The sequence below is a fragment of the Homalodisca vitripennis genome, chromosome 1 (assembly GCF_021130785.1).
Source record: "Homalodisca vitripennis isolate AUS2020 chromosome 1, UT_GWSS_2.1, whole genome shotgun sequence".
NCBI classification, from domain to species: domain Eukaryota; kingdom Metazoa; phylum Arthropoda; class Insecta; order Hemiptera; family Cicadellidae; genus Homalodisca; species Homalodisca vitripennis.
In genome coordinates this window covers 158,579,571-158,589,485 of record NC_060207.1, presented here as the reverse complement: position 1 = coordinate 158,589,485, position 9,915 = coordinate 158,579,571, and positions in this window count along the sequence as shown.

Genomic DNA, 9,915 nt, shown 5'->3' with positions numbered 1-9,915 from the left:
CAAAGTGTGTCTATATTTTTTGTAAATTGTCACCATGTTCCTTGAAAATATTAGGTAGTAGTGTGATATTTTAATGATGTTATGTTGAGGATAAAGAGGAGAAAATCACAATGGAACTAATTGACTGTGGAGGTTAACGACTACAGGAAATTCAATTCATTTAGGTCAACAGGAACTGAATTGAGATCATACAACTGTATTGTATATGAAGAGCACAATTAACTGGCACAGTATTGTTGTGTTTGATCGATTTAGGAGTATTTTTATTAAAATGTATTAGAGATTACAATTTAGGAAAAAGAACTCTAACTGTATTATAATGTCAAGGCTCTAATGTTTGTTTATATATTGTTATTTTACATTTGCTTAAGCACACTGTAGTCACATTAATATCTACTATAGTCATATTTAGAGAAACTAGGTCGTTTACTTTATTTTATAATGCCAAAATGTAAGTTCAGAGATAGCATAAGTTACTAGTATTAATTGGTGACTTTACTTAAATGAAATATTTATGCAATTGTATCATACAAATGTACTCCTGTAAAGTATATGTAATATTTAGAAATAATATCAGAATTATTATATTTTTGATGAAAAATATTTATTTCACGAGTTTATTTATTATACTTAGGTACAATATTAGTTTATTTGATATAATTGTGAAAATATACAACAAATGTACTTAACACCTATGTGGTAGCTGTGTACTCAAATGTGTAATCTCAAATAGACTAATCACCTGCACTATGCTGTACAATATTGTGCAGATCAGTACACCATACAAGTGAGACTTTTATCTTGTACATAGCTTTATCAGAGTAATGTAGCAAAAAGTAATTTCATCAGTTAGAGTGTTTTGTCAAAAATTCAATTTAGATTTAACAATTTGTACAAAATTCAGTTTCATGAGCGAACTAACATTTCTAATACTTTATTGAATGAAACAATATTTGAGTATCAATAAATTTCAAAGCTATTTTATGACCATATATATAATTTATTGGGATTCTTTTGATATGCTCATATTTTCCAAGACTACAGGGTATGTTTAGAATAAAACCAATAAATCCTTGAGAACATGTGAATCAATTTCAGAATATTTCTAGAAACTTAATTTTCACATCTTTCTTTATGCACATCAGTATGGCTTTAGAGAGGGTCTGTCTACAACAAACGCAATGTTTAGTCTTATATCAGACGTAACAAAGGCTCTAGATAACAAGGAACATGTGCATGGGCTCTTTTTAGACCTATCTAAAGCCTTCGATGTGATAGATCATACTTTGCTTTTGGGGAAACTGGAGTATCTTGGGCTGAGAGGCAATGTGTTTGAATGGATACATTCTTATGTGACTGGTCGAAAACAGATGGTTGAGATTCCCTATATGGATGCTGACGGACTGCTAAAAAAAAAAACTTTCTCAAGAACTAATTGTCAGAACCGGGGTGCCCCAGGGATCGGTCCTTGGTCCTGTATTTTTTCTCCTCTTTGTAAATGACATAGCCGGGTGTATTTCGGACTCTCACTTGTACTTATTTGCTGATGACACATCCCTCGTAGTCTCCAGTAAGAGTAAACCACAGCTGGAGAATCAAATTTTCATAGACGGGAGCTCATTATTTCAGTGGCTGGAGGAAAACTCTTTATGTATTAATACAGCAAAGACCAAGCTAGTTGATTTTGCAATCAGAAACCAGTTGGATAATGAATGTTTGAATATTATCATAGGGGATACCGAGTTTAGTCCATCAGCCACTGTTAATTATCTTGGTGTTGTTTTTGACCGTAATCTGAACTTCTCAAACCATATTGAGAAAGTTACAGGTAAGCTAAGTAGCAGTATTTTTTTATTGTCTCGACTTGCCTGTTTCAAAAGTGCTGACATCCTCTTGTTGGCTTATCATGGTTGTTTTTACCCTTATTTATCTTATGCAGTACCAATTTGGGGCCATGAAAGCACCAAGACGCAGTATGTTTTCAGGTTGCAGAAGAGAGCTGTTCGGATAGTTTTTCACTTGGCCGGAAATCAGTCATGCAGATCGCTATTTCGAGAGAAAGGCATACTCACTTTTCCATCAATATACATCCTCAACAGCCTGACATTTCTAATCAAGAATTTTGGTTTATTTACTTCTCATATTACACATACTCATAGATACCAACTCCGTCACAACAATAACATAACCCTACCTCGCCATAGCACCACTTTTTTCAGAAATAAAACATATTCCTCCTGCATATCATTGTTTAATTCTCTACCACACTATCTAAAGAATGTTAAGGAGCCCAACAAATTCAAAAGCCAATTGAAAGAATTTTTAATTCAAAAGGAATATTACAGTGTCCAGGATTACTTACTTGAGAAGAAAGACTAGTTTTAGTATGTTATGTTTTGGTTCTGTATGTAATGTTAAATTTAGTAATTTAGATAATTTTACTTTAATTTGACCTCTGCCTGTGCAATCCTTGTATTGTTTGTGGCAATAAATGATTTGACTTTGACTTTGACTTTGACATGCTTGAAAATACAACTAACACAGTACACAATTTTGTGTTTTCTCATGGCTGAAAGCAAGGTAGTTATGGTATCATAATGTTTTAAAGTATTTTAATTACTCCTTAATATCTTTGGATTTTTTTGATAAATATTACATCTCATATATGTTTTAGTGTAGTTCGATTGAATCATTTTATAATTTATTTTTAACTGATTAATAACTGTTAAATATTTGTTATCATTATATCTCTTTTGTTATACAAAAATTATTTTGAATTATATTAGTACACAGTGCCCATATATGAATAAATGGATCCAAATTTTTAAGAAATGTTTTGTTGTGCCATAGATTGCTACATAATTTACTAGTTTGATATAATTGTATCCATTCTGAAATAATACATTCCTTGTTGGTTCTCATTATTTTGGATTTATTCCTTGATTTGTATCCTAATTTTTTATCATTAGATAAAATAAAAAACCTCATAAACAAGTCGTGGTGTTGAAGAATCCTTTACTCTCTTGAAAATTTTGTTTAACTCTTATAAAAGTATTTCTGTAAAAGAATGTGTAGTATTCAAAGATCATCCTGGAATTATTACTATATTTGTAATTAAAAGTGTTTCTTGCACTAGTCTTCTTATAGCATTTGGTGTAGTGTTAATTTATTTGGTTTAATTGTTAGAATATACCATTTCTGACTTCCTAATTATGATCAGCATAATTTAAAGATTCATCAGACAACTATAAATATTTTACAATATTTTTGTAATTTTAGGTATTTTTAACAGTCAATTTTACAGGTTCCTCGTTTCTTAACATAATTCCTAAAAAAATTACACTAAACCGATTTTTGTTTCAAGATAAAAACAATTTTATTATTAGTTTATTCAAAGTTATGCCTTGAGACTGTTTAGTTTCTATATACCTGATAAATAAAATAAATTAAAATCATTTGAGATTAGCCCTGATATATACATAAAATACCTGAAAAAATATTGTGGTCTTCCCTTTGAGGTTCCTCCTCAATCTGGGAAAAGTAGTTATTTTAACATTTAACCTCAAGGTCAAAACAAACTAAAGGAATGCTATAGCCTACATGATATATAATTTTTAATTAATGATGGGGACTTCAGAATTACCTTATCTAAATGATTATTAGATATATTCTTGGCCTGATTCAGATTGTGATATAAACTGTGTGTGCTGTAACTTTTGACTCAGCCGATGTCTAATTGCATTGTTAAACAAAATTTGTTGCTTTTATTTTAAATGACAGCCACTCCTCCTTATTTGTAATTTACATAGATTGATTAAAACTGTTGTAGTACACTAAGATATAACATATGTGGATGGAAGGGTAAGGAAAAGTACATAGCAGACTTGCCTGATAGAGAATCTCATCTTTCCACTGTGTAACTTATCAATATGGTACAGCACTGAATTCCTTGCTATTGATGAGCTAAAACCATCTAAAGATATTGTCACAACTGTTTGAGACAGTAAAATGTTATAAGTACTATTGAATGTTAGTAGAAGATCAACATCCAGGGAAGAGTGTAAAGCATAGAGTGGTATCCAAGTCATATTCTTTCCTGTAAACACATTAATTCTTAAATTTAAATCTCAATAATAGACATTTAGATCTTTTTGTTTTAAGATTCTATTTTACAAAAATTACATATTTTTGGAATTATAATTGATAATAGAGTATTTAAAATAGTTATAGAATAGCTCTCTCCAATTAGATATGTGTAAACAATTGTTGAAAATAAAGTCTTTGAAAATATTTTAGTCTATTTCAGTTCCTTCTAGGTTTGTTCTGTTCTGATAACTAATAAAACTGTATTAAAATTTGCCTAAAATTGTCTTTTAATTTATTTATTTGGCAGTATGAAAACCCTTATTAAATTCTAAATGGTTAGTCAATTAGCATTGCATAAGAACAATATTTATATTTCATTGTTTATTATTGTTCCTAAATAGTAATAAACAACAGAGTTTGAACAGGGGAAACTCTGTTAAAATAATTTACTGACAGTCTAATTTTGACTGGGGTTAGACTGGAAAATAAGCAAAGGGCTTAAAATTTTCTAGTAATAAATATTTTTATAAGTTGTAATTTTGTAGATTGACATTGTAATTTATTCATTGATACATTCCAAAAATTAAGATATATAGTCAATAGTTCCATAACCATTTGGTTTATATTAGATTATTTGTATAACCAATATAATTTTAAACAACCAGTTAAATCGGCTGATATGTTTTAAAGGAAAAGTTAAAAAATAAAATTATTAGGAAAACAAGACAGATTTGTTATTTTGTTTGTACCAAAATAGTTTTTAATAAATTCTTGTGTACATTAATTGATTTAGTCTTGTAATTTTTTGCAAATCTATTATTATGAATTGTGAAGGTCAAGCAAACCATTGGGGTGAATATCAAAACCAACATCAGATAGTAACCTTTACTTCACTCAGCAAAAAGTTACCTAAATAACTATTCCAACAAAGATTTTTATGTTATAAAATAAATCAGTTTATTAGGTATCTTATTATTGTTGGTATGTAATTAATTAGGCACGTCATATGCTCAAAGATTAGTGACATTAAATAGTTGATTGATAAATGAAATCCTAATTGATCACAAAATCCATATTTATGACTGTTTATATGTGCAATTACTTTCTGAGGTAGTGGTACGAGTATATGACATGGTATGCTGATATATGATGGGCGTATGAACAAAATCCGTTATGTGCAAAAATTCAAATATTGCAAACCGCTATCCATGCTACAAAAATTTATCACATACAGCTGGCTTTAGGTGTGGTTGGATTTGCATACATTATTTTAATCATAACAACAAGGATTGGGAGAATTAGTTGCATAGCTATATGGTGTGACAGTAAAAAGCTAGTGGTCATATAAACACTATGTATTGAGTATTGAAATCTACACTCTCCTTCAGGTGATAAAAAACCATAAGACATTAAAAATGTTGCAATGCACTGCCACTAAAATTTAAAAATGATTTAGTGATACCTGAAAAACTGCATAAAGTCCAGACTGGAGAGAATGAACCCGTGATGTCCCTGCACAGGAGTCAAGAGCACAAAAACGTCACATCTGAACTAACAAAGGTGAAGCAATGACAAAGAACTCAACTTTTAACATAAAATCCTTGTTTTTTAGTATTAATTTTTTTAGTATTGGTAGTCAAAGTGGCCTACTTTAATCGAAGTTTGACTTAGTGGTTTATCCGCTAATTTTATGAATTAAAACCTCAATAAGTTTGCGTTTTAAAAATTCTCCTCTCAGTGTATTATGTTGGCTTTATCCAATTTCATGTGATTGTTTTGAAACCAGCAGTATTGAGCAATTTTATAATTTTCAATAGACCTTTTTTCGTATTTTCTTTGTGTTCTTTAATTTTCAAACGTTGTCTTTTAGTCTGGTCTATGTACTCCCTATTATTAGAACACATTATAATCTATATACAATCTTTTGAATTCTGTGTGCCAATTTTTGGGTTGGTTTTTATTTGACTGTCTTAGAGTGTTTTGTGTTCTAATAGCGGTTCTAATATATTTTCTGCCTACCCTTCCAATTTTCTCTGATAATCCCAGTACATCAGGGATTAACATGTATGTAAATTTTCCTGTTTTAATTTTTTGACTCAAGGTTTTTGCTATTGTTTATTTTGCACTTATTTATAACAGACTGAGGGTATCCATTTTTTATAAGATCAGGACTAATTATTGGTTGAAGAAGGATGCCAGGTTTGTGGATTTTAGAAAGGCTATACGTGCGTGGGACTTTGGAATAATGAGGAGTTAATTTTGATCTGAATTAGACTAACAAATGTTTTTTGTGTTTATGAAGGGTCTTGGCTATTTTGTGCTCAATTGCATTAGTTGGATCTTATTTGAGTCATTGTTAAAATGTCAGCAGTCAAAGTTTTGGGGGGGGTGGGGGGGGGGGGGGGTGGGGGGGGGGGGGGGTGGGGGGGGGGGGGGGTGGGGGGGGGGGGGGGTGGGGGGGGGGGGGGGTGGGGGGGGGGATGTGTGTTTTGGTTGTTTAACTATTACAAATTCTGATTCGGTCCTATAATTCATTATAGCAATCTAATAATTTCTGTTATCTCGGAGGTGACAAATAGGAATAATTTTCATGATCAACCCAGATTTGAAATTGGTTCTTGGACTTGAAAACGATTTTGGATCTCAGCAATTCCAGTGCTTCTATAATCATCATTATCTCTCTGTGGTGGGAGGATAAAGATACTTACCATATTTTAGCATTCAGAAAATTGGATTCAACTTACAATACCTTTTGTCATAGTTAATAAGGTTTACTTTTTAAATATGAATCATCAACAACTCTGAGAGGAGCACATTTGATCTCATGTAGGAAGACTGTGGAGATTGGGACTTCTACTTCCAAAACACGATCCGTAGAAGGAAACATTTTGCCCGATAGACAGTGAAAGGTCTATGTTACCAGCTGAAGAACCGTCTTCTCTCGATAGGAAAAACAAGTTTCAAGGTTTTCTGTGAATAGGATGAAGTAATGTTAAAAAGCTATGCTAGATCTGGGTCAAGTACTTTGGTAATAGTTTCTGGTATTAGTCAGTCTTCCAGACCTACCTAATATTCAGCATTTTCTTGATAAACCTGGGACTTTCATACAGTCCTATCACCATCCTAGTCTCAATGGAAGAATTATTCAGTTCTAGTCACTTTTTATTCCAATAATACTTTCACTTTCTGATGCACTTTATTTCTCTATTTTTGTCTTAATTGGCGAATGGCCTAAAGGTGTTATCACTAGAGAGAGATAATCTGGAGTAAATCATTACCTGGGTAATTTTGTTCATCCACCCCCAATGGTTGATAATCGAAAATCATTGTTTAATTTTACTACTGTTGGGTGTTTTCTATAACCTCGTGAGTTGTATAGTAGAGGGTGATATCATATTCCTTTCACATGATCTTTGACTTCCTAAATGGTGGCCATCTTTCAAAGTTTGACACATCCCCAAATAGTCTTCTTCTTACTGGAAATAAGGTTACAGTCCAACATTCAGGGATGCTAGGGGGGAGGAGGGGGGGGGGGTGGGGAAATGGAGGGGACTAGGGGGGGGGGGGGGCAGAGGGGGAGGGGGGGAGGCAGGAGGGGGGGGGGCATGTGTGGGGTGCGGGGGGAGGGGGGGGGGGCCGGGGGGGGGGCGGGGTTGGGGGGGGGCGGGGTGGGGGGCCGGGTGCGGCGCGGGGTGGGGGGGGGGGGAGGGGGGAAGGAGCGGAGGGGGGGGGGAAATTGGGGGGCGGGGTTGGAAATTTAAATCTTGACGATTCTAGTAATTCCGAATCAGGCACTATTAAAGAAGCCTCTGCGATCGTGAGCGTGGCGTGTCACGGGAGGGGGGGGGGGGGAAAAAAAAAAAAAAATAAAACAAAACAAAAAAAATTGTGGCGAGGGAGAAGCCACTTCCTAGGTGAGGGACTAACAGCGGCGTGGAGGTTGGATAGTTCATGAATATCACTCACTGACCCCACTGTACTCGAAAACGAGATTTCATCATTCCTGTTCCCAGTCCTGAATCAGTGTCGATTCATATATGTTTCACCCAACAGCGCTGAAAGAAAATAAAGTACTTGTAGTAAGCAAGATAGCTACATAAGTTCAAACATTTTTAATAACACTATTTTAAAAAATTAAAATCTTATAATCGAATTGAAGATAGTATTTAGACTATGAATACTTAAATTTGGCGGACTGGAATCTTTGATTAAATTTAGTTAATTAAAACTGTTTGTACGTGTTTGTAATAACTACAAGTAATAACCATTTTTCTATTGCGATGTCTAATCAAAAATCTAAACACAAATGTTTTCAGAGAACTAATACCTCTGATCTGCTCTCAGGTACCAAACACTAAATCATGATGATTAGGCATGAATTAAATGTTATTGGGCCTTTGGCAATCTGAGAGTAAATGCTTACTACTTCCAAAAATGCCAATTTCAATGTTTGTATTATATTAATAAATGGCAAATGCCTTTATATACAGGTGAGAAACAGAATAGTTCTCCCTCTTTTATGTTTATTGTCTGTAGTCGTTGTTAATAACATTTAAAACTTTGTTAATTAAAGATATAAACAGTCGTTTTTCATCATTTTTTATGAGTTTTAAAATATTTAGTTACCAGTATTCATAAATTTGATTTAGACAAAGTCTATTCTTTGAAGATTAAAATATGCAACTAAGATAATACATTTTAATTTGTTATTATTTGGATTCCCTCAGTGACTCATACAATTCTTTTTCGATTTTCAAATGTCTATTTCTGTTCATTAAGAAATAAGAAAGAAAAATCATTCATTACAAATAATGATTTTAAATTTCTGCTGTAAAATATTTTCTAAACAAAAACTTATTACCAAATAAGTGTGCCGAAATATTTAATTATAAATTTAAAAGACCAAACAAAGATATGATGGTTTCAGTATTAACATGTATAATGTGGGGAATTATGGCTGTGATAAATGGGAAACGAACCCTAAGAAACTCTCAGGTCGATCCGTCCCTTAGCTGTCAGAGGGGAGGGGGGGGAAGCCCGAGTTTTCCAAACTTCGCGTTTTGAGTGTCACCGCCAGAAATTGGTATTCATTTGTCCGGCTCGCACATCGCACTAACTCGGTCCAATTCTAGTAGAGGACCACATTATTATTTTATCGTCGCCTCTCTTCAGCCTCAATTGATTCTCTGGATAACCACAGGTTATATATCAAAAACAAATTCTGAACATTTTCTTAAAATATTTTTTTCTACAAAACAAAACATAGCAGGCACTTGGTCTGTGCCATGTCAAACCAACAAAGCTCACCAGCGAATTCCCTCAGATTTGTATAAAGTTTCGTTTGGTAACATTTTTTGTAGCTCTAGTAGAACTGAATTCAACAAATTTTAAAAACTTCAATGTCAAGTAGATTTTTACTTAACAATTTTGAACACTACACTTTTTGGGTAACAGACAAAATTTGATTTGTTTATAAAGCTAAAAAAATTTATCTAATGCTTACCCTTTAAATGTTTTATGGCATATTGACATGCACTTTGGTCAAGTGAAAACCATTTTTATTATAGGTAGAAATTCATTTTATTTGAAGGTTTGATGTTATTTAGAGACCAAGGTACCATGGTATAACCAATATTATTAAGTTGTATGTAAATATGTTTCAAATTATTACAAACTAAATGTATATTCTGAATTTAAGATGACAAGTTTGTGACACATTAGCCTGCAACATCAACAGTGTTGAAAACATTTTTGTACACAATTTGTACACTCATCTGTTACCATGATAGACACTTCAAATTGAAAACATTTGGCTTATTTTGTAATCTC